The sequence below is a fragment of the Barbus barbus genome (assembly GCF_936440315.1).
Source record: "Barbus barbus genome assembly, chromosome: 4".
NCBI classification, from domain to species: Eukaryota; Metazoa; Chordata; class Actinopteri; order Cypriniformes; family Cyprinidae; genus Barbus; species Barbus barbus.
This window is the reverse complement of record NC_136732.1, coordinates 41,086,069-41,110,383: the sequence shown is the minus strand read 5'-3', so window position 1 is coordinate 41,110,383 and position 24,315 is coordinate 41,086,069. Positions and strand designations below refer to the sequence as shown.

General features: G+C 46.4%; 1 pseudogene across 1 annotated transcript; it reads right to left on the bottom strand.

The window, feature by feature from the left end:
- Positions 1–1,180: 1,180 nt before the first annotated feature.
- LOC306861392 (nuclear factor 7, ovary-like) lies at positions 1,181–6,719 on the bottom strand (annotated as a pseudogene). The gene is made up of 6 exons: positions 6,333–6,719; positions 6,109–6,204; positions 2,461–2,686; positions 2,354–2,376; positions 2,152–2,273; positions 1,181–1,686 (listed from the first exon to the last, which is right to left on the bottom strand). The product of its transcript is annotated as a nuclear factor 7, ovary-like (transcript).
- Between the last annotated feature and the right edge of the window lie 17,596 nt (positions 6,720–24,315).

Below are 24,315 nucleotides of genomic sequence, written 5' to 3'. Positions count from 1 at the left end.
TTCCACTGTATATTCTGTAAATCATATCTTCACTTACTCTGCACTTATATGTATATAAAACACTATATTCTTGCACTTCTGGTTAGATGCTAACTGCATTTCATTAGCTCTGTACTTGTACTCTGCATAAATGACAATAAAGTTGAATCTAATCTAATCTAAATGTAAAAATATTGATAACACTATAAGTGGACCTCAGAGAACAGTACAAAAAAACAAAGGCAGTTCATGACCCCTTTAAGTCATAGGTTATGCTGGGTTCACACTGCATGATTTTAGCCCTGATTTTCACTGGCTGATAGTTTTGTGGAAATTGCCAACAACTGCCCAAAAGCGGAGCTAAATTGGTTCTTGTTCACATGTGTGACAATCCTGTAGTGTGTGTTATGAAAGACCCGCTCAGAGAGCACTGATGATTCACCCATGCCTGTGAGATATTTGGCATGTTATATACTTTCTGACCTGTTGGCAACTCAGTCTTGCAGTTTGAAATGAGTTTTGCCTGGAAATTAATTTTGACCTACAGCCAATGAGAGAGCAAGATAAGGGGCAAGGGAACATTTAGGGGGATGAGTCATAGAGCTACAGCCAATGAGAGAGCAGATACAGGGCAAGGGAAAGCTTAGGGGAGGGGTCATTGATCTGTTGTGAAGCGTAGTTTATAGACAAGTTGTTAGCGATTCTTCCTACTGAGAAGTTGTATAATGTGGTGATCGCGCAGTGGATAAGACACATGCCTTTGGTGTGAGAGACCCGGGTTCGAATCCACTGTGAGACACCAATGTGTCCCTGAGCAAGACACTTAACCCCTAGTTGCTCCAGAGGCGTGCGACCTCTGACATATATAGCAATTGTAAGTCGCTTTGGATAAAAGCGTCAGCTAAATGAATAAATGTAAATGTATAATGTGTGACTCCCTGTCATGTAGTATGCACACAACAACAACTACATTGTACTCCAGACAGTTATGCAGTGTGAGAAGAGCAACTATTTGACGACTTAAGAGCAATATGAGAGTGTAAGTGTTTCTGTAGGGCTGGATATCAGTCATGTGGTCATCACGGGCCAATCACAGCAGTACTGATATTCAGACCAGCTGTACTCTTACTCATGCGATCTGAATTAAATATTGGAAACATGACGAAAGCAGGGAGGTCTGGTCCTACAGGAGTAACATTTACTAACTACTGAATGGTAAGATCCTCAGAGTGAAAATAGTATAACAGCAGAAGAATAGAAAGAGTGTGTTAGTGAAGGAGGTTGTGAATGTGTGTAGATGTGTGTTAGTAACAGGATCAGAGAATGACACTCTTCCTCTGTCATAGTCCAGATAAACTCTAACACGATCAAGCTGCTGTTCAACACGAAAGCCAAAGATAGGCTGCTCAGACAGGCTATACTGATTGTACCACACACTCCAGACACCAGTCTTATAGAAATCACGTCCTTTCCTTTGGTTTGATGCTGTAGTTACTCCAAGAATCCAGTCTGAACTCTCTTTAACCTCCACATCCCAGCAGTATGTTCCTGAGTTAAAACCCTCTGAACCCAAAACACAGGGATAAGAGTCAAATCTCTCTGGATTATCAGGAAGAGGTAGTTTGTTCCAGTTCCAGTTCACACTGGTCAGATCATCAGACAGGACAAGATGTGGGTTTGCTGTGTTTGGATCCAGAATAACAGGATCTGATGAGACACAATCAACACAGATTATTATGAAACTATTGATCAAATACATACATGCAATCAGACCAAAACATTAGGACTTTTCACACTTGTAATTTAGAAGAGGGGTTAGCACCAGTTTTTACCCAGCGTTATAGAACCCTGATCCGGAGCAGAGTTAACAGCACTTTTGTGGTGCCGATCACATGCCTTGCATGTCAAATCACATATGCTTTGGACAGTTACAGAAACACTGCGCATTGTATAAACACTCGACCATTTTAAGAGATGTCTCGATCACAAAAATCATTGAATGCACTGGAACGGTTGCTCCCAAAAAAATCCCACAAAAAAACTAGGGAGCAATGATGCTCACTATGTTCCCTTAACATAAACTTCCACTGCATTTTATGAAGTGCAAAACATTAAATGCATGGGTCAACTAATTCAAGACTAACATTTTAGATCTTCTGCAGTCAGACTCACTGTTCTGGATGATGTCCTGCATCTTCTTCCAGACTCTGAAGGGCAGGTTGCCCAAGTATCGTGGCAGATGAATCAAAGCTCCAGAAGGCATCTGTAGATCCGGCTGTGATGAGATCTGGACTCTGGAACAACATTCAGGATCAGAACTGCAGTGGCTCTGGACCAGAAGCAGAGAGACTAGAGACACCAGCAGATCACTCACCTTTCCATTGAGACTGGAAACTCCTGCAGAACAAGCACACCATTGATCATCAACACCTCAATCAATCATCAATCATCAATCAATCAATCAATCATCTGAAATCAGACCTTCAGAATGCAGACATCACTGGCTTTCATCATCTCCTCCATGTCTTTGATTGTGTGAAAGAGCTGAGATGTGTCTGTTGATCTCCTCCAGCTTCTCCATCATCTGCTTCTTCTGCTCCTCTTCCTCTCTCAGTGCAGTGATTGTAGGTTCTTCTTCATCTCTGAGAAACTGATGAAGCTTCTCAAACTGCTGTTTAATCTGACACTCTGTGTGCTCAGCTTGAGACTGAAAGCAAACAACATTCACTTCAATCGTCTCAAAGATGCACTATTCTGGAGCAGCACGAAGAGTGAGTGGGTAAATATAAGGTAGTTAACTACAACTTTTGCTTTCTGAAGTACTAGTACTGTAACAGTAGATGTTCTGTGTATGTAGGAGGCACATACACATAAATATCATCTATAAATATACACATATAAATATAATTTATATGTGTATCTTTACATTTATATGTGTATACAGTAATATTTTAAAATTTGATACTATTTGAAAGAATTGCTCTCATGCTAAAGCTCCATTATTTAATATTTAATGTATTTTATTCAGGATAATGATTTGTTTTATATTATTTTATTATTATTTATATGTGGTATCATGTATAATTACTTAACTTTTAAGAGCCATCAGTCAGTTAATTATATGTGATCCTGGACCACAAAACCAGTCTTAAGTCTCATTAATTGAGATTTGTACAACATCTGAAAGTTGAATAAATGCGCTTTCCATTGATATATGGTTTGTTATGATCGGACAATATTTAGCCGAGATACAACTATTTGAATATCTGGAATTGAGGGTCCAAAAAAATCAAAATATTGAGAAAATAGCCTTTAAAGTTGTCCAAATGAAGTTCTTAGCAATGCATATTACATATCAAAAATGAAGTTTTGATATATTTACAGTAAGAAATTTACTAAATATCTTCATGGAAAATGGTATTTACTTAATATCCTAATGATTTTTGGCATAAAATAAAAATCGATAATTTTGACCCATGCAATGGACAGTTGGGCAAAAAAGTATTTAGTCAGCCACCAATTGTGAAAGTTCTCCCACTTAAAAAGATGAGAGAGACCTGTAATTTTCATCATAGGTACACTTCAACTATGAGAGACAGAATGGGGGGAAAGAATCCAGGAAATCACATTGTAGGATTTTTAATGAATTAATTGGTAAATTCCTCGGTAAAATAAGTATTTGGTCACCTACAAACAAGCAAGATTTCTGGCTCTCACAGACCTGTAACTTCTTCTTTAAGAGGCTCCTCTGTCCTCCACTCGCTACCTGTATTAATGGCACCTGTTTGAACTCGTTATCAGTATAAAAGACACCTGTCCACAACCTCAAACAGTCACACTCCAAACTCCACTATGGCCAAGACCAAAGAGCTGTCGAAGGACACCAGAAACAAAATTGTAGACCTGCACCAGGCTGGGTAGACTGAATCTGCAATAGGCAAGCAGCTTGGTGTGAAGAAATCAACTGTGGGAGCAATTATTAGAAAATGGAAGACATACAAGACCACTGATAATCTCCCTCGATCTGGGGCACCTCAAAATGATCACAAGAACGGTGAGCAAAAATCCCAGAACCACACGGGGGGACCTAGTGAATGACCTGCAGAGAGCTGGGACCAAAGTAACAAAGGCTACCATCAGTAACACACTACGCCACCAGGGACTCAAATCCTGCAGTGCCAGACGTGTCCCCCTGCTTAAGCCAGTACATGTCCGGGCCCATCTGAAATTTGCTAGAGAGCATTTGGATGATCCAGAAGAGGATTGGGAGAATGTCATATGGTCAGATGAAACCAAAATAGAACTTTTTGGTAAAAACTCAACTCGTCGTGTTTGGAGGAGAAAGAATGCTGAGTTGCATCCAAAGAACACCATACCTACTGTGAAGCATGGGGGTGGAAACATCATGCTTTGGGGCTGTTTTTCTGCAAAGGGACCAGGACGACTGATCCGTGTAAAGGAAAGAATGAATGGGGCCATGTATCGTGAGATTTTGAGTGAAACCTCCTTCCATCAGCAAGGGCATTGAAGATGAAACGTGGCTGGGTCTTTCAGCATGACAATGATCTCAAACACACCGCCCGGGCAACGAAGGAGTGGCTTCGTAAGAAGCATTTCAAGGTCCTGGAGTGGCCTAGCCAGTCTCCAGATCTCAACCCCATAGAAAATCTTTGGAGGGAGTTGAAAGTCTGTGTTGCCCAGCGACAGCCCCAAAACATCACTGCTCTAGAGGAGATCTGCATGGAGGAATGGGCCAAAATACCAGCAACAGTGTGTGAAAACCTTGTGAAGACTTACAGAAAACGTTTGACCTCTGTCATTGCCAACAAAGGGTATAACAAAGTATTGAGATGAACTTTTGTTATTAACCAAATACTTATTTTCCACCATAATTTGCAAATAAATTCTTTAAAAATCCTACAAGGTGATTTCCTGGATTCTTTCCCCCCATTTGGTCTCTCATAGTTGAAGTGTACCTATGATGAAAATTACAGGTCTCTCTCATCTTTTTAAGTGGGAGAACTTGCACAATTGGTGGCTGACTAAATACTTTTTTGCCCAACTGTATTTTTGGCTATTGCTACAAGACTTGTGGTCCAGGGTCACATATTTGTGTTTTTCTATCAGTATTAGACCTAAAATGTATGTAGCAAGAAGGGAGAAGTGGATTGGATAGAAACTTCCGGTCTAATGATAGTTGATAGTAGTTTCTTGAGTTATTTATATTATGATATTACTTCTCTACAATCATCCATCTCTCCTTCATCTCCAAGACTGCCACTTAATACTCAGCCTGACCAAGAATGGATCCAGCAGTATAACTCATCCTGTTACGTGAGTTATACTGTTCAATATTGCTCAATATTCTCGGGGTCTGAATTGATATGGCAATATTGACAAACTTGCTGTTTTGGCAAGGGGCGGGGCAATACTAAAACGCCGTCTAAGCTGTTTGCCAATCACAACGCACTGGGACAGCTAACCAATAACAACATATTTGGTTTTTCGGAAGGTGGGCCTTCATCAAACCCGGAACTAATCGAGCCGTTTGTTTCAGGCTGAGGAGAAAGGTATTGTAATAATGCAAATTATGTGAAAAATAATGCGATTTTCGAACAACCAAGCATGAGAGCATATAGTACACCCTGAAAACAAAATCAAGACTCTGTAAAGAGCATAATAGGACCCCTTTAACAAATTTTGCCATAAATAGGGTGATTTAAAAATGATCATCCCTCCAAAACCGAGAAAACATCTTTCACAAACATCTACATGTCTGTCTCTTTTAAAGTGTTTATAGTGTATGTAATGAGTTGTATGTGTGTATTTGTTTATTATCATAGTACAATTATTTAACATCACCACCCCGGATCTCACTAATTTCCACTAACCAATGAGATTGCTGCTTATATGTTAGTCCTGCCGACTGTCAAAGCAACCGGCACTCAGGGGGTTTGTTTATGCGAACCGATACCATTCCCAAAATAAAACATTTTAAATGCATGGGTCTGACAGTTGATTTCATAAACTTCAAGGAGTAAACACTTATTCAGGTCAATACAGGAGCATGCAATTGTCAGACAAAACAATGCATCTGTTCTAATCAAAGCTATGAATATCAATCCTCACGCTGATGTGTTGAAGTGTTTTCTCAAACACTCCTTTAATGTTTTCTTTGTGTTGAAGTTTCTCCAGTAAGGACTTCAGTGCTGTATTGAGCTCCTCCTAAAATTTAAAGTGAATATCTATAAAACACCAGAGATTTATGTAATATGTTCACATTATATCAGGAAAATGGTAGTAAGAAATGTATTTATGCCCAGCTTTAATCATCAAATATAAATCTGTCTAACCTTATGTGTTGAAACCACTTCACTGATGGGTCTGAAGTTATGATTGTCGTGTTGCTGTGAAGTAAAGCACACTAAACACGCAGGCTGTTTGTCCTCCAGACAGAAGAGTTTGAGTTTCTCACTGTGTAAACTGCAGGACTCCTCAGATGAACGTCTCTCATTTCTCTTCTTCAGGAACGACTCGCACAAGTTTTTTAAAGCAAGATTAACTGGAGGTTGATGTCTTGAATTTCTCCTGCAGACGGGACACTCCTGAGTTTGTTTGGTTCTCCAGAACTGTTGAAGACATTCTTTACAGAAACTGTGGCTACATGATAGAAGAACAAGAGTCTTGAAGATTTCATGACATACAGGACAAATGTAATCATATTCAGCTGATGAAGCCATCGTCCCTGTTTGAGCTCCAGCAATGTAAACTTTACTTTCTGAATGATTCTTTCAAAAATGAATCAGAAAGAAAGCTTAAAAACCCACTTTGAAAGCATTTTCCTTCATTCATCACAGATCACTGATTCTTGTCAGCTTTTGTCGAGACATCGAGAGCCAGTCGACAGAAGAGAGAAATGAATCAGACTCTTCCTGGTGAGTGTTGTAAGAGGGCGGAGCTTCTGGCCACGTGTGTTCAAACTATGTCAGAGGACACTATCAGGATTTCTTCAGGCTAATGTGAACAAAATGACTTCAAATTTACTTTAAAATTTGATGCTAGAAAACCTTGACAAAACAGAAAAAATAACAGAAAATAATTTCTGTCTCTGTATCAGCTGCATGTCAACAGAAATAAATGCCCAAAATGGTTCATAACCACTAAAGATGATGCTGCAATGCTTTTTTTCCTTTATTATAGTTCAGATATGAGACTATCAGAGCTGAGAGCATCATGTTTATAAGGGAGAGTTCAAATTATGGCTGGGTGAGTTTTTAATTTTTTATCCTATTTTTGCGCATATAATGTTTTGGCATGATTTATTTATTTATTTATAAATGAAGGAATCCTGGTTGAAAGGCTAACAGTACACTAATGATGTTATTTAGTAGATGAAATGATCCGCAGGTGATAACTGGTCACATGCTTCTAGCTTCACTCTGTTTATAACTCAAGCAGCTGTGAAAGAGCATGATGTCGAGCATCACGGGGCGCTGGAAGCAATATTTTTGAAAGGGGTCACTGAGGGGTTATTAGAGGGCATTTGCCGAACGTGATGGATTTAAAAAAACAAAAGTTAAACCGAAAAAACTGCATTCTTACAAAAGCGATTTAAATATTGTGACGAGGAGAGAGGAGAGAGATCTCCGAGCGAGCTGAGAGACTAATGCGTTCCATTCTTCTTTGCAGACCCCAGCGAGTGACCGATCCTGCCACGCCACGAGCACCGCACCGACGCACCGCCCTGGGAAGCACCTGCACCACGAAGAGCACCACTACACCTCAGACAGCCGCCTGCACCCAGCACCGCACAACAACAATAAACCCACCCTCCGGGGGATTTATTTTGAGCTCTCCTTGTTGCGTGATCCTTCCACCTTATCACAGTGGTGGAGAATGCGGGCAGATTAAGGAAGGTTCACCAACAAGCGATCTCCACCGTTTACTCACAAGCTTTTTTTTCTCTGTGTTGCACTTTTCAGAAAGGCGGGTACTCCTCCTCCAACGATGGAAGAGCTACTCCGGCAGCTCACCGAGGTCAGCCTGCGCCAACAACAGATTGTGGAGCACCTTGCCACGTGCCAGAGCCAGGCTGACCAGGAGATCGCTGCCCTTCGCACTGCCGCCCGCCAGCGCGTTCCGTTACCAGACCCCCGAATTCAGGCCACGCAGCTGCTGCCAAAAATGACCGCTCATGATGACGTCGAAGCATACCTGCAGATGTTTGAAAACACAGCCACTGCCGAGGGCTGGGATCCCGATGACTGGGCTCGCGCACTTGCCCCACTCCTCACCGGCGAGTCCCAACGAGCCTTCTTCAGCCTACCAACAACCGCGGCTGACGACTACGCGGAGGTGAAAAGAGAGATCTTGGCCCGAGTGGGGCTGTCCCCCGTGTGCGCGGCCCAGCAGTTTCACGACTGGGCGTTCCAGCCCCGGCGGCCCGCGCGTGCCCAAGCGGCCGAACTCGCCAGACTCGCCCAACATTGGCTAATGATGGATTCCCCCACGGCAGCTCAGGTAACGGAACGCGTCACCGTCGACCGCCTCCTCCGCGCCCTGCCCCGCGCCTACCGTCAAGCCGTCAGCATGAGGAATCCAGCCACCATCATGGAGGTAGTGGAGGCGGTCGAGCTGGCGGAGGCGGCCCAACGGCGCGATGCTGGGGAGCGAGTACCCCCTTTTCCCCGGAGGGTGGTGCCAGAGCAACGCGCGCCGGAGGGCATCTCGCGACACGTAGACAGGGCGGCGGCCCCCGAGCCACAGGATGAGTCAATGCCAACCGCGCCTCCGTCGCCCAAAGCTCGGACCTGGTTGGCAGGCTGTGTGCTTCATCAGGAACCGCCCAAAGGAGCCCCGACCACTGAGGTGAAGCTGAATGGCAAGACCTTTAAAGCGGTGCTCGACACGGGCAGCGCTGTCAGTCTCGTCAGGGCGGGGATCCTTCCCCCCCGCCACGAGACGAAAGGGGTACTCCCCGTTACCTGCATCCACGGCGACACGCGGGAGGTCCCCATCCGACGCGTGTCCATCTCCGCATCCATAGGGTCCTGGCCCGTAGAGGTGGGCCTCGTGAAGGACCTGCCGGTGCCCGTGCTCCTGGGACGAGACTGGCCGTGCCTGGACGCCCTGTTGAGCACCGCCACACAGCCTGCCAGTCCAAGAGGGGGCCGCCGTGGACGGCAACCGGCAAGAAGGCCCAACCGCCGCCCCGTTCTTCTGGCCTCCGACAGTGGGAGAGATGGTGAGTCCCCTTCCCAAAATCCTAACCTTTTTTATGACATTTATCAACAGGTTACGGGAGGGGGCTCCTTTGGCCGGGCTCAGCGAGAGGACGATCGCCTAAAACACTGTTGGGCACAGGTGTGCGTCTTGGAAGGGAAAGACGCCCGGCCAAGGCCCCATCCCCTTCCTCACTTTGTCGTGGAGAACGGCCTGCTCTATTGTGTCGCCCAGCGAAGGGGGGAGGAGAAGAAGCTGTTAGTGGTCCCGCGGCCGAAGACGGAGACGGTCCTGCACCTGGCGCATGCCCATCCCCTGGCTGGACACCTCGGCGCGACAAACACCGTCCAGCGCATTCGGGACCGGTTCCACTGGCCCGGCCTGGAGGCTGACGTAAAACGCTTCTGCCAGGCGTGCCCAACGTGCCAGAAGACGTCCCCCAGGCCACCTCCCCCCTCGCCACTCATACCATTACCCATCATAGAGGTGCCCTTCGAGCGGATCGGGATGGATCTGGTGGGGCCGTTGCCGAAATCCGCCCGGGGACACGAGCACATCCTCGTCGTGGTTGATTACGCCACCCGGTATCCCGAGGCCATCCCCCTCAGGAAAGCCACGCCCAAGAACTGTTTCTCCTGTTTAGCCGGGTTGGCATCCCAACGGAGATACTGACCGATCAGGGAACACCGTTCATGTCCCGGCTGATGGCTGACCTCTGCCGACTGCTCCGGGTAAAGCACCTGCGGACCACCGTATACCATCCCCAGACCGACGGACTTGTGGAGCGGTTCAATCAAACCCTCAAGCGAATGCTGCGGAGGGTGGCAGCAGAGGACCGACGGGACTGGGATCACATGCTGCCCTATGTCCTCTTTGGTATACGGGAGGTTCCGCAGGCCTCAACGGGCTTTACACCGTTTGAGCTCCTTTTCGGCCGACAGCCTCGGGGACTGCTCGATGTTGCAAAAGAGGCTTGGGAACAACAACAACCCACCCCACACCGGTCCCTAGTCGAGCACGTCTCCGAGATGAGGCAGCGGATCGACCAGGTCATGCCGTTAGTTCGGGAGCACCTGGCTAAAGCCCAGCAGGCCCAACAACGCCACTATGACCGTGCAGCTCAGCCTCGGGAGTTTCAGACGGGCGACCAAGTCATGGTTTTGGTCCCCACCTCCGCCTGTAAGTTCCTGGCCACCTGGCAGGGGCCGTACACGGTAGTAGAGAGAGTGGGGCCGGTTACCTACCGTGTGCGGCAACCCGGAAGACGGAGACCCCAGCAGCTATACCATATTAACCTGTTGAAGAGGTGGGTGGGGACCAGAGAACAAACCGCTGCCTTCGCCACCACGGAGCCCGTCTTGGTGGACACTAACCCCGATCTGTCGGCGACGCAGAAGGCTGAGCTGCAGCACCTGATCGGCCAGTTCTCGGATGTGTTCTCCACTGTCCCCGGGAAGACCCAAACCGTACAGCACGACATCAAAACGCCGCCAGGGGTCGTCGTGAAGCAACGGCCCTACCGTATCCCAGAGGCTCGTCGGCAGGCAATCGAGGAAGAAATTCAGCAGATGTTAAAGTTGGGGGTGATCGAACCATCTTGCAGCCCGTGGTCCAGCCCAATTGTCCTGGTCCCGAAGCTGGATGGCACCCTCCGCTTCTGCAATGACTTTCGGCGCCTCAACGAAGTCTCGGAGTTTGATGGCTACCCAATGCCCCGAGTGGACGAACTCCTGGATCAATTGGGAAGGGCCCGGTATATCTCCACCCTCGACCTGACGAAAGGCTACTGGCAGGTACCCCTCACCGACAGAGCCAAACCCAAAACGGCCTTCTCTACACCCAGTGGGCACTGGCAATACCGGACCCTTCCCTTTGGCCTTCACGGAGCTCCGGCCACCTTCCAGCGGCTAATGGACATCCTTCTCCGACCCCACCAACAGTACGCAGCCGCGTACCTGGACGATGTTGTCGTTCACTCGGAGCGTTGGGAGGACCACCTGGACCGTCTGCGGAGGGTGCTCATGGATCTTCGACGGGCTGGACTCACCGCCAACCCCCAGAAGTGTCACCTAGCGCTCTTTGAGGCCAAGTACCTGGGCTTCCAAGTCGGACGGGGGCTCATAAAACCGCAGGAGAAGAAGGTGGAGGCCGTCCGCGCTGCCCCAAGGCCGACCACGAAGACTCAGGTACGAGCGTTCTTGGGGTTGGCGGGTTACTATCGCTGCTTCATCCCTGACTTTTCCTCCTTAGCCGCCCCTCTGACAGACCTCACCAGGAAGGGGCAGCCCGAACACGTCACCTGGAGCCCAGAGACGGAGGAGGCGTTCCAGAGGATCAAGCACGCACTGACGGAGGAACCGGTCCTGCGAGCCCCGGACTTCGGCTGCCCCTTCCTGTTACAGACGGATGCCTCCGAGACAGGGTTGGGAGCCGTCCTGTCCCAAGTCCAGGGAGGTGAGGAACACCCTGTCTTGTATATAAGCAGGAAGCTGACCAAGGCCGAGAGGAACTACGCTGCCGTAGAAAAGGAGGCTCTGGCGATAAAGTGGGCAGTCCTGGAGCTGCGCTATTACCTGCTGGGCCGAAAGTTCACCCTCCTAACGGACCACGCGCCCCTCCAGTGGATGGCAAGAGCAAAGGACACCAATGCCAAAGTGACGCGGTGGTTCCTCGCGCTCCAGGACTTCTGCTTTGTCGTCCGTCACCGAGCCGGAGCCTCCAATGCCAACGCCGACGGACTCTCTCGGATCTGGTCAGCCTTTGCAGGTCTGTCAGGGGTCACTCCCCACCCACCCCCTATCTCCCCCTTGTTATCCCCGTATGTTTCCACCAGGACCAGGACAACGCTTAGGGGGGGGGGGGGGGAGTGTGACGAGCGTCCCGAGGACTCATCAGCGTTGCCCTGGAGACAAAGGAGGAACACCTGCACTCGCTCATCACGGCGGGATCGGCCACACCTGAGACTCATTCGCCCGCGGCCAGATAAGCCGCGAGAGCCTGAGAGACGGGGAGAGAGATCTCCGAGCGAGCTGAGAGACTAATGCGTGCCATTCTTCTTTGCAGACCCCAGCGAGTGACCGATCCTGCCACGCCACGAGCACCGCACTGACGCACCGCCCTGGGAAGCACCTGCACCACGAAGAGCACCACTACACCTCAGACAGCCGCCTGCACCCAGCACCGCACAAAAACAATAAACCCACCCTCCGGGGTATTTATTTTGAGCTCTCCTTGTTGCGTGATCCTTCCACCTTATCACAATATACACCACTATTTCAAATGGGGTCAATAAGACTTTCAAACAGTTTTGAAAGAAATCTCATCTCAGCAATGTTGCATTTGATCAAAAAAACTGTAAAAACAGAAAATGTACTATTTGAAAGAACTGTTTAAGCTCTCATGCTCAAGCTCCATTATTTTATATTTAATGACGAAAAGGTTCACTTTTACGGACGAAACCAGATCGGCCGACCTGTAACGTTACACTCTCACTCAAAGAATGGACGATTTGCACGCAGCTACAGAGTGGCACTATTTACCACACATTTCACAAGATAGCGATTGCTATCGGGATGTGAAGAGTCTTTCAACCAGTATAAAAAAAAAAAAAAAGAACATCTTTTTTAACCAAATCACCTCCTCTGCCTCCAGACCAGAGAGGGACCCAGCTGAAATACCCCTCCTCCCAAGATGTGAATTCACTCATCAGAAACAACGATTAAAGATATTCATTTCACAGTGTAGACAGCTTCAGTCTTAGAACAACTTTGAGGAAAGATGTATTTAATTATATTTGAGAATATATTTGAGGGACTTTAATCAGTCCGTGCCCAGGGCACCGCTGTGTAATAAGCCGTCTCTGGTTACCCACTTACACACAAACCCACATCGATATTATACAGAGCTGAAATCAAAGGAAGTAAAACCATTGCAGGTCAAGTGTCTTAGACCCAACATTTGAAGGTGAACCACTCTTAACAGCTTATTGCAGTTTGTACATTTAGTGTTATGATCCAAATTTAGAACCAGCATAAAAAGATGTTCAGAAAAAAAATCACAATGGCCAGGAAAAAAAAACCCAATAAATCTGGGACAAAACTTAAAATTTCCTCAAAAAACGTACAGGTCTTGCACTAGAGCACAAATGCAATGTGGAACAAACATGATGCCTTGCGCTCCACTCCTGCTCAGTTTAGATTTTTTATTTAGATCCTGAATTATTAAATTGTGTGAAACAGTATAACTGTGAAGAACTAAGGAGAAAGACTTATTGACAAGCCATTTATTTACAGAGATTTGAATGACTGAATGTCAACAGCTTCACAGAATCGATGCTTTGATGACTTTGAATTCATAAGAAACTCCATAAAGTGTCTTACAGTGGGAATCAGAAACATGTCAAATGAATAGCTGTGACAATAATAAAGAACAGTTTTAAAGTAATGCATTCAGTGAACGTTTAGGAGGAAAGGTGAAGCTTGAATTCACAATTTTAAAAGAGAGATTTGATTTCTAGAGGCAGAATTCAGGAGACGATCAGAAACACAAGACAGTTCAGATCAAGTCTATAAGAGTCAACTTCATTAATAAAACAGACAGATGCAGATGAATGAGAATAAGCTGAGAAGCTCAGAATGAAGCAACAATCCCTCTCCTGAGGAGTTTGAGTAAATGATTGTGGTGATGATAATGATGATGATGCTGACGATGAAGATCATCCTCTGGACACAGAACCGTTGATGTGCTAAGATTCAGATTGATTCAGTGAATCAGATTCATCTGATCTGAGCTTCATCTGGACACCAGATTAAGGATCCCTGAGAATCACATTCAGTTTCAGCAGATTCAAATTCAGAGAGTCTCAAATGAAATTTCAACGAATAAACTATTGATTTCATCATTAAATATGACTTCATGACACACAATTAAAGACTCGAGACTCACCTGAAGATCCTTTTCCACAGCAAGAAACAGATCAAAACCAGAAGAACAATGAAGATCAGGACAGAAATCCACCACCACTGATCTATACAAGAGATACAGTAGAAAATCAAATGATCTGGACTGAATTAATTAAATGTATAACACGCTGTCAATCATCAGATGAACTCACGTGATTCTGGAGATTGAGAATGCCCTGATAAACTGCAGCTCTAATGATTTAAAATATAAACGTTGAGAAACATTGAGTAGATTTACTTCAGCAGAATGACAGATGATCTCATGATGAAGTTCATTCACACAGTGAGACGTGACAAGACAATCAGATGAGACAGAAATAACAGGACCAATCAGTTTCTGAGGATCTGATGGATCTGCTATCAGATGCCCGTCCTGAACAAGTCAAACAATAGAGGATCAAGTAATATATTGTTACTGTTTGTCAATGCTGCGTGTTTTGAGTTTGAGCTCCATCAAGTTAATTCTTTATCGTCTATTTTCTTTCTAAAAAATTATTTTATACACTATAATATTTGTTTCTATAACGTGTGAATATATCCTCTATAGCATTATTCAGAGTGCCTTGTTATCACTAGTTTTATTTTGATTTCCCGAGTCTGCTATTGGCTTATAGCCTGTTAGCATCGGCAGTGTGGCTGCCACTAATCTCGCACTTCGCATTGCTAATACTCACAAACATTACCATTGTTTCACTGTTACTTGCTTAAATGGCGGATTTGTGTCTACCTTTGAATGCAGGTGAGGACACGTTCAAGCTACATTCGGTGCAGCTGGAGGCCATGGAGAAGCAGATCTGCGGAGAGCCAAGCTGGAAACATCCTGGGCTGACGCTCACATGTCCGGGGTAAATATACAGCCCACTACTAACACTCCCACCACCTCTACTCCATGTGTTTCTCTGCCCACCCTGTGCACCTAGGACGCGATCTTCCCACATGTCCTTCACTCCGACGCCATGGACTCTGGGTGCACCAGTAGCGGAAGATGCGAGCCAGGCCCCGGGCGACGACCTCTCTCCCTCCGCCGCCTCCGGTCTTCGAGATCTCCACCCGGAACCGCTTCACTCCCCTCCGCGAGACGGAACGCGACGCTGTGATTGTCGGAGGCTCCATCGTCCGGCACGTCCGTGCTACGTTAGCTGAAGGTAAAGTGCACACTCACTGTTTCCCGGTGCTCGTGTCCAACTCTCTATCCATTAGGCCACGACAGCCCAATATCTGATAGTGATATCAGATAGATATCTGATATCATGGGTATCTGATAGTGAGGTCAAAATATAAATTTAATGCAGGATCTAGAAAAAATCTGATCGTGACTAAGCCAGAAAAACGCTAAATAAATGAACAAAAACAATTTTTAAAGCTTGGGCTCCTAAACATTAGATCACTCGCACCCAAAGAAGTTATTGTAAATGAAATGATCACAGATAATAGTTTTGATATACTCTGCTTGACTAAAACCTGGCTTAAACCAAATAAATATATTGGTCTAAATGAGTCTACTCCACCAAGCTACTGTTATAAGCATGAGCCCCGTCAGACTGGTCGTGGCGGCGGTGATGCAACAATATAGTGATATTCTCAATGTTACTCAAAAAACAGGATACAGGTTTAACTCATTCGAAATACTTCTGCTTAATGTTACACTGTCAGATATGCAAAACAAATCTCTCCTATCTCTTGCTCTGGCTACTGTGTATAGACCGCCAGGGCCATATACAGATTTCCTAAAAGAATTTGTAGATTACCTCTCAGACCTATTGGTTAATGGTGATAAGGCCCTAATTGTCGGAGATTTTAACATTCACGTTGATAATACAAATGATGCATTAGGACTTGCATTTACTGACCTAATAAACTCTTTCAAGCAAAAGGTCACCGGGCCCACTCATAATTTTAATCATATGCTAGATTTAATTATATCGCATGGAATTGATCTTCCTGATATATATATCATATCTCAAAGTGATGATGTTACTGATCATTTCCTTGTGTGGTAGTGACCGTCTCGACTGTAATTAACCCAACCAAAATACCGACTACGCCACCTTGGGAGTTTCACCCAAGGAATTATTCCCCAAGGCAACACACAGGTTCCCCACCCAAGGCAGTTACCAATAATGGGAGACACAGGCTTCCGTACAAAATTACCAAAGATTTTATTTTAGAAAACAACAATTAAATAAAATGCAGCGCTTGCCCTCAAGCTGGACCACACACACACAGACAACCCACAGGGATGCAGTCTTACTTTGGGACAGACTAGGCCAAAGATCAATTCTTACTCGTACACACGCATAACCCCGTGCATACAGCAAAGCACCGCAATCCGTGAGAAACACCACAACCGCAAAAGAGGCTAGCCACTCGCTCTTGTCCCGAGTAAAGCTGCAGCTCCTGAGGGAAACACACACACAAAAATAAAAATAAAAACACAAATACAAAAAAAATTGTATCAATAATAAAGTTGGATGTTGCAACCAGACATTTAAATATCAAATAAAAATTCAAATTAAACTAAATAAACAATTATCAAAAATCACATCAACAAATTTAATCAACAAACCAAAATAAATTGAAATAAAGTTACAAAACCAGCTGAAGAATCAGCCACATTAAACAATATTACAAGCACAGTAGAAAGAAAACAAATTTCCAAAAGAAAGAAATTAATCGCTTAAATAAACAAACACAAATAAATCAAATATCGATATATAAACCAAACTAAACAAACAAATGCCTTGCAAGAAGCCTCAATCACACCGCCAAACACCATATGTCCCACACGCCTCAATGGAGAATGTAACACTCGAAGCTCAAGATGGTCAGATGGGAACAAACACTCAACGAAGAATTCCACGTAGGAACAAAGCAGCGGCACAGTCACAGCAGAAAAGCCACACTCCTGAAATGTATCCAAACATCCAATTAAAAACAATTATTTAATTAATTATAAGCGCCATGATAAACTGTTCACCCAGACATAAAACAGTCAAACATTCTCCACTTACTAGCAAGTCGTTGCGGAACTCAGAACGTAGTCAAAGCATTCAAACGCTCCGTTTAAAAGGAATCCTCATCAGTCCACGTTCGCGTACACTAAAACCAGGCTAAAAGTCATTCACTTTGACAAATACTGAAACACTACAACATAACCAAAAATCAAAGCCAACATACGTACCAAGCAGAGAGAGAGAGAACAATACATGCCAAGGAAAGCGAAAGGCAAAAAAAACAAAGCAGATGCGCGCTGGTATGAAACTCGCTTGTAGGCCAACAAAGCCACACAGGAGGGGAAGGCAGATGGGAAAGTGGAGCCGAAACACGCTGCCACAGACAAACAACCCAGCCAGGAGGAACAGCAGCATCCCAGAGGGGAGTCGCATTCCTGAGCAATCGGTGTGTGACGCTTATGTACGTAGCACGGCGCTAATTACTGATGTCACAACTATAACGCATGCCACACTTGTATCGTGCATGCTGCGTATTGTTGATATTAACTATATGGCTTTGCGTTATCGTCCGGGCAGAACTATTGTTCCAGCCACCAAAGACAGATTGACAAATAATCTGCCTGATTTATCTCAACTGATCTGTGTACCCATAAATACACACACAATTACTAGCAACATGGGCACTATCTTTTCTAATATATTAGAAGCTGTTGCCACCCTCAAATTGAAAAAGGTTAGAGAAAAACTTACTGCGCCATGGTACAACAGTTATACCCATTCTCTCAAGAAAGAAACTCGTAATCTTGAGCGCAAATGGAGAAAAAACTAACTTGGAAGTTTTTTAGAATTGCGTGGAAAAACAGTATGTCCAGCTATATATACTGTCACAGATCGGCCAGGCTCTCCATCCAGCCAATCACAAGGAGCACCCTCACCTGAATACTAATCAGCACACCTGCACTCCATCTGCACCTCATTAGGACACCCCATATAACCACACACCTCACAACAGCCAAATGTCCGGTCTCATTCGTATGAAGTGGACTCCTAAGTATTACCGCTACGACTTAGCTGTGAAATATCTGCCTGTGAATATAACCACACACCTCACAACAGCCAAATGTCCGGTCTCGTTCGTATGAAGTGGACTCCTAAGTATTACCTCTACGACTTACCTGTGAAATATCTGTCTGTGACTTACCTCTTGTGTGTCCTCCGAGTGTTGTCTCCATCCGTGTCCTTGGATCCCTGGTTTTCCTCCCTGGAAGCTTCATCCCAAAGCACTGAGGTGTGTGGTTCCCATCCGTCCACGAGCTCCTGTTGGAATATACCACGATTCTGTGAGAAGTCCCATCACATCATTATCCATCCCTGCTTCAGCCATCTTCAGTATAGTTCTATATCTCTGCTCATCTACCTTTAAATAAACTAACCCTGTTTTTGTATCTCGTGTGTGGGGTCTGCGCTTGTAACAAAAGACCGGACCAACACCAAAGGTCACGATGAGCAGCCCAGATCCGTTTCAGGAGCTCGTGGACCGCCTCCGACGAGTTCTTGCCTCAGGATCACCGCCAGCACCACCGATCCCCCCTGTCACCAGAACCTCGGCTTCTTCTCCGCCCATGATCTACAGTCCCATGGCCAGACCAGCGCCCTTCTCAGGTTTGGCGGAGGAGTGCAACGGGTTCCTATTACAATGCTCATTGAATCTAAGTATGCAACCGCATCTGTACCCGTCTGAAAGCTCTAAGATCGCATTTATCGTTTCACTTCTCTCTGGCAAGGCTTTACAGTGGGCAGAAACTCTCTTCTCTCAGTCGAGCCCAGTAACCCAATCCTCTCAGAGTTTCACCACCCACATCCGCAAAGTTTTTGGGCGAGTGGAAGGAGATCCATCCATTAGCGAGCAACTTTACCATCTCCGCCAAGGTACCGATTCCATCCACGATTATACTCTGTAGTTTAGGACCCTGGCGGCGGCTAGTGGATAGAATGAGAGAGCCCTTCTCACCACATTCCATCAAGGTCTAGAGCCCCGATTGCGGTTGCAGCTGGCAAATTTGGATGATTCCTGTGGATTAGAGAAATTCATTCAGCAATCCATTCGTGTTTCCACCCGTATGCAATCCTGTTTCAACGACCAACCATTGTTAGCCCGTTGTATTCCTCCATTGGGCCACCCAGGGGTTAGTCCCCCTCCAGAACCCAACCTGGAACCAATGTTAACGGATCATACTCACCTTTCTTATCACATGCGGCAGAGGCGACTGCAAGAAGGGCTTTGCCTGCATTGTGGAAAGGGTGGGCATATTCGAGCAGCCTGCCCCGTTTGCCCACCGCAGCTCCTGGTGAGTGCCATTCAACCAATCTCTCAGAATATGAAGCCACTCACAGTTGAACTATTACTTACTGCCTCCGATGTGTCCCTTCCAGTGAGCCCTTCTTGACTCCGGTAATTTCATCTCCGGTAGCATCTGCCGCCAACTCAACCTCCCGACAGTCACCAACCAAACCTTCTACCAGATCCACGCGATAACCGGAAAGTCCATCGGGCGAACCATCATCCACTATAGTGCCGGGCCGGTTCATATCTAGATTGGTAAACTCCATGAAGAAGATATCACCCTGTCGGTTCTGGAGAGAGAGCACACGGACATCGTCCTCAGATGCCCCTGGTTGGTACAACATGAGCCCCACATCTATTGGCGCACTGGGGAAGTCCTGAAGTGGGGCACCCACTGTTTCCCAAATATCCCGAAACCACCCAACCAAGTCTGTTCCAAGATCCCAGTGAATTCCACCACCGTAGAAAGTCGATAAATAATCTGTTGAAATTCCAGCCTGTTATGCCCCCTTCAGTGACGTATTCAGCCTGGAAAAGGCCTCAAAATTTACCTCCTCATCGGCCATGGGACTGTGCGATCGATCTATTGCCAGGTGAGCCAGTGCCCAAGGGTAGAATTTACCCACTCTCACTTCCAGAGCAGAAGGCCATGGAGGAGTATATCGACGAGGCTTTAAAGCAAGGATACCACCGTCCGTCCACTTCCCCTGCTGCTTCGAGCTTTTTCTTCGTGGCCAAGAAGGACGGAGGCTTGCGGCCTTGCATAGACTACCGGGCTCTTAACAAGATCACTGTCAAGTTCCGTTATCCCCTTCCTCTCGTCCCAGCTGCATTAGAACATCTTCGAGGTGCCACCATCTTCACCAAACTGGACCTCCGCAGCGCATATAACCTCATCCGGATACTTGAGGGGGGCGAATGGAAGACAGCCTTCGTGACACCTACCGGGCATTATGAGTATCTGGTCATGCCGTACGGCCTTGTCAACGCTCCCTCCGTATTCCAGGACTTCATGCACGAGGTGCTCCGGAAGTATCTCCATAAGTTCGTGCTAGTTTACATCGATGACATCCTCATCTACTCCCGGAGCGTCGCCGAACATCGCCGCCACGTTGCGGAGGTCCTCCAGCAACTCAGGAGGTTTTATCTGTTCCTCAAAGCCAAGAAATGCTCTTTCCATCAACCATCCGTGCACTTCCTGGGGTACATCATTGACAGTGGTGGCATCCAAATGGACGAGGGGAAGGTGGAGGCCATCCGAACCTGGCCGGTTCCCTCCACAATCAAAGAACTCCAAAGATTCCTAGGTTTTGCCAACTTTTACCGTAGATTCATCCAGGATTACAGCACCATCACAAGTTCCCTTACCAACCTACTCAGGAATAGGCCCAAGTCTCTGTCCTGGACTCCAGCTGCCACGGAGGCCTTTGAGACATTGAAGGAAGCCTTCACCCACGCTCCTATCCTCGTGCATCCTGACCCCCAGAAACCCTTCATTGTGGAGGTAGACGCCTCCCCTTCCGGAGTAGGAGCCGTGTTATCTCAGCAGCAGGGGAATCCAGCCAAACTCCATCCATGTGCCTTCTTTTCAAGGAAATTCAGCCCGGCGGAAAGGAACTATGATATTGGCAATCGGGAACTCTTGGCCATCAAACTCGCCTTAGAGGAATGGAGGCATTGGCTTGAGGGCGCTCAACATCCTTTCACAGTGCTGACAGACCATAAAAACCTGCAATACCTGAAGGAGGCCAAACGACTCAATCCCCGTCAGGCACGTTGGGCCCTCTTCTTTACCCGGTTCAATTTCTCAATATCATACCGTCCTGGATCCCGTAATACCAAAGCCGATGCCTTGTCCCGTTTACACGCCACCGAAGAATTCGAGGAAGTTCCTGAACCAATCATCCCGGAGAAGATCTTCACCTGCCCCATCCAATGGACCAAAGAACCTACCACTCCTGCCAATGCCTCTACCGCCACTCCGCCGGGCTGCCCACCTGGTAAACAGTAGGTTCCCAGATTACAACGCATCTCCATCATCCGCTCTGCTCACGACTGACCTACCAGCTTCGGACGGAAACTCTTGCATCCTGGTAATTGTGGATCGTTTCTCCAAGTCCTGTCGATTGCTTCCTCTGAAGGGTCTGCCTACCGCTATGGAGACAGCGGAGCTACTCTTCAACCATGTATTCAAGTATTTTGGCATTCCCGAAGACATTGTTTCTGATCGTGGTCCTCAGTTCGTTTCCAGAGTCTGGAAAGGCTTCTTTAAGCTCCTAGATGTGACCTTAAGTCTGTCATTAGGTTACCACTCACAGACTAGCGGGCAGACGGAGAGGAAGATCCAGGAAATCGGCCGCTTCCTGCGAACCTTCTGCCACAGCCACCAGGACTCCTGGAACCAGTTTATTGGCTGGGCCGAGTACGCCCAGAACTCCCTGCGTCAAGCTGCCACTGGACTCACTCCCTTCCAGTGTGTGCTCGGCTACCAGCCACCACTATTCCCCTGGTCTGGAGAACCTTCTGACGTGCCTGCAGTGGATTACTGGTTCCGGGAGAGCGAGAGGGTCTGGGACAATGCTCACCATCAGCTCCAGAGAGCAGTACGCAGGCGCAAAATGACAGCAGACCTTCGTAGATCTGAGGCCCCACAATACCAACCAGAACAGAAGGTCTGGCTGTCAACAAGAGACATCAAGCTGCGCCTGCCCTGCAGAAAGCTAAGTCCCAGATAAATTGGCCCCTTCACCATCAGTAAACAAATCAACCCAGTCACGTTTCAGTTACAGTTGCCCCCACAATAACGTATTATCCCTACATTTCACGTATCACTCCTGAAACCTTACCACCCTCCTGTTTCTCCTTCCACAGAGCCTGGTCCGAGTGAGGAACCCCCTCTCCCGTTAATCCTGGAGGACAGAGCGGTGTACAAGGTGAAGGAGATCCTGGATTCCCGGCACCGTGGTGGCCGCTTGGAATACCTCGTTGATTGTGAGGACTACGTCCCAGAGGAGAGATCATGGATCCCCAGAGATGACATCCTGGACCCAACGCTACTGGAGGAATTCCATGCGACCCATCCTGATCGTCCAGCTCCCAGAGGAAGGGGTAGGCCACCACGACGTCGGGGCGTTCGGCCCTCTGGAGCGGGCCGTGGAGAGGGGGGTAATGTCACAGATCGCCCAGGCTCTCCATCCAGCCAATCACAACGAGCACCCTCACCTGAATACTAATCAGCACACCTGCACTCCATCTGCACCTCATTAGGACACCCCATATAACCACACACCTCACAACAGCCAAATGTCCGGTCTCGTTCGTATGAATTGGACTCCTAAGTATTACCTCTACGACTTACCTGTGAAATATCTGCCTGTGAATATAACCACAAACCTCACAACAGCCAAATGTCCGGTCTCGTTCGTATGAAGTGGACTCCTAAGTATTACCTCTACGACTTACCTGTGAAATATCTGCCTGTGACTTACCTCTTGTGTCTCCTCCGAGGGTTGTCTCCATCCGTGTCCTTGGATCCCTGTTTGTCGTCTCTGGAAGCTTCATTCCGAAGCACTGAGGTGTGTGGTTCCCATCCGTCCACGAGCTCCTGTTGGAATACACCACGTTTCTGTGACAAGTCCCATCGCAACATTATCCATCCCTGCTTCAGCCATCTTCAGTAGAGTTCTATATCTCTGCTCATCTACCTTTAAATAAAGTAACCCTGTTTTTGTATCTCGTGTGTGGGGTCTGCGTTTGTAACATATACACATGCTCTAAAAGCTGCCAGAGCAGAGCATATCCACAAACTCATAGATAATAACCAAAACAATCCAAGGTTTTTATTTAGCACAGTGGCTAGATTAACAAATAAACAGATGCCACCCGATCTAAATATTCCCTCACAGTTTAATAGTGATGACTTTATGAATTTCTTCACTGATAAAATACAATAACAGCCGTATATTCTACAGCGTCTAGTACTTCAGCTTCATTCATCGCACCCAAAGAAAACCTGCAGTGCTTTACAACTATAGGACAGGAAGAGCTAAATTAATTTATCACTGCATCTAAACCAACAACATGTTTATTCGATCCTGTACCCACTAAACTACTGAAAGAGTTGTTACCTGTAGCAGAAGAACCGCTTCTCAATATTATTAACTCATCGTTATCTTTAGGTCATGTCCCAAAACCATTCAAGCTGCCAGTTATTAAGCCTCTTATTAAGAAACCACAACTAGATTATAGTGAACTGGCAAATTACAGACCCATTTCAAATATTCCGTTTATGTCTAAAATTTAAAAAAAGGTGTGTCTGCTCAATTGTGCTCCTTCTTGCAAAAACAATCTCTCTATGAAGAATTTCAGTCAGGTTTCAGGCCTCACCACAGACTGCAATTGTTAAAATTACAAATGACTTGGTTCTTGCGTCAGACCAAGGCTGCATCTCATTGCTAGTTTTACTTGATCTTAGTGCTGCGTTCGACACTATACTGCGTTCGATACTACTTCCGGCTTTGCTACTGTTCGGACGCTCTTGCTTATTGCTCTCCGCTTTGCTCCCTATTTTTGCATTTTTCTCATATCTCTCCAAGATTTTAACTTTAACTTCAGCAGATCAGCACAGTGCTCAGACAACACATTTTTTTTTGGGGGGAAACTTAAGACTTTCTCCCAGCAGTTTACATTCCAGAGACGGAAAAACACAGCTGTCTACATTTAAACAGACTAGAGAAAATGCCTCTCGTGGAATCTACTTGCTGCATGAACTGCCACAAACTTCTACAAAGGATTGCGGTTCTTGAAACAAAGTTGCTTACTGGACTTCCAAAACAGGCGGAACACACAGCAGACG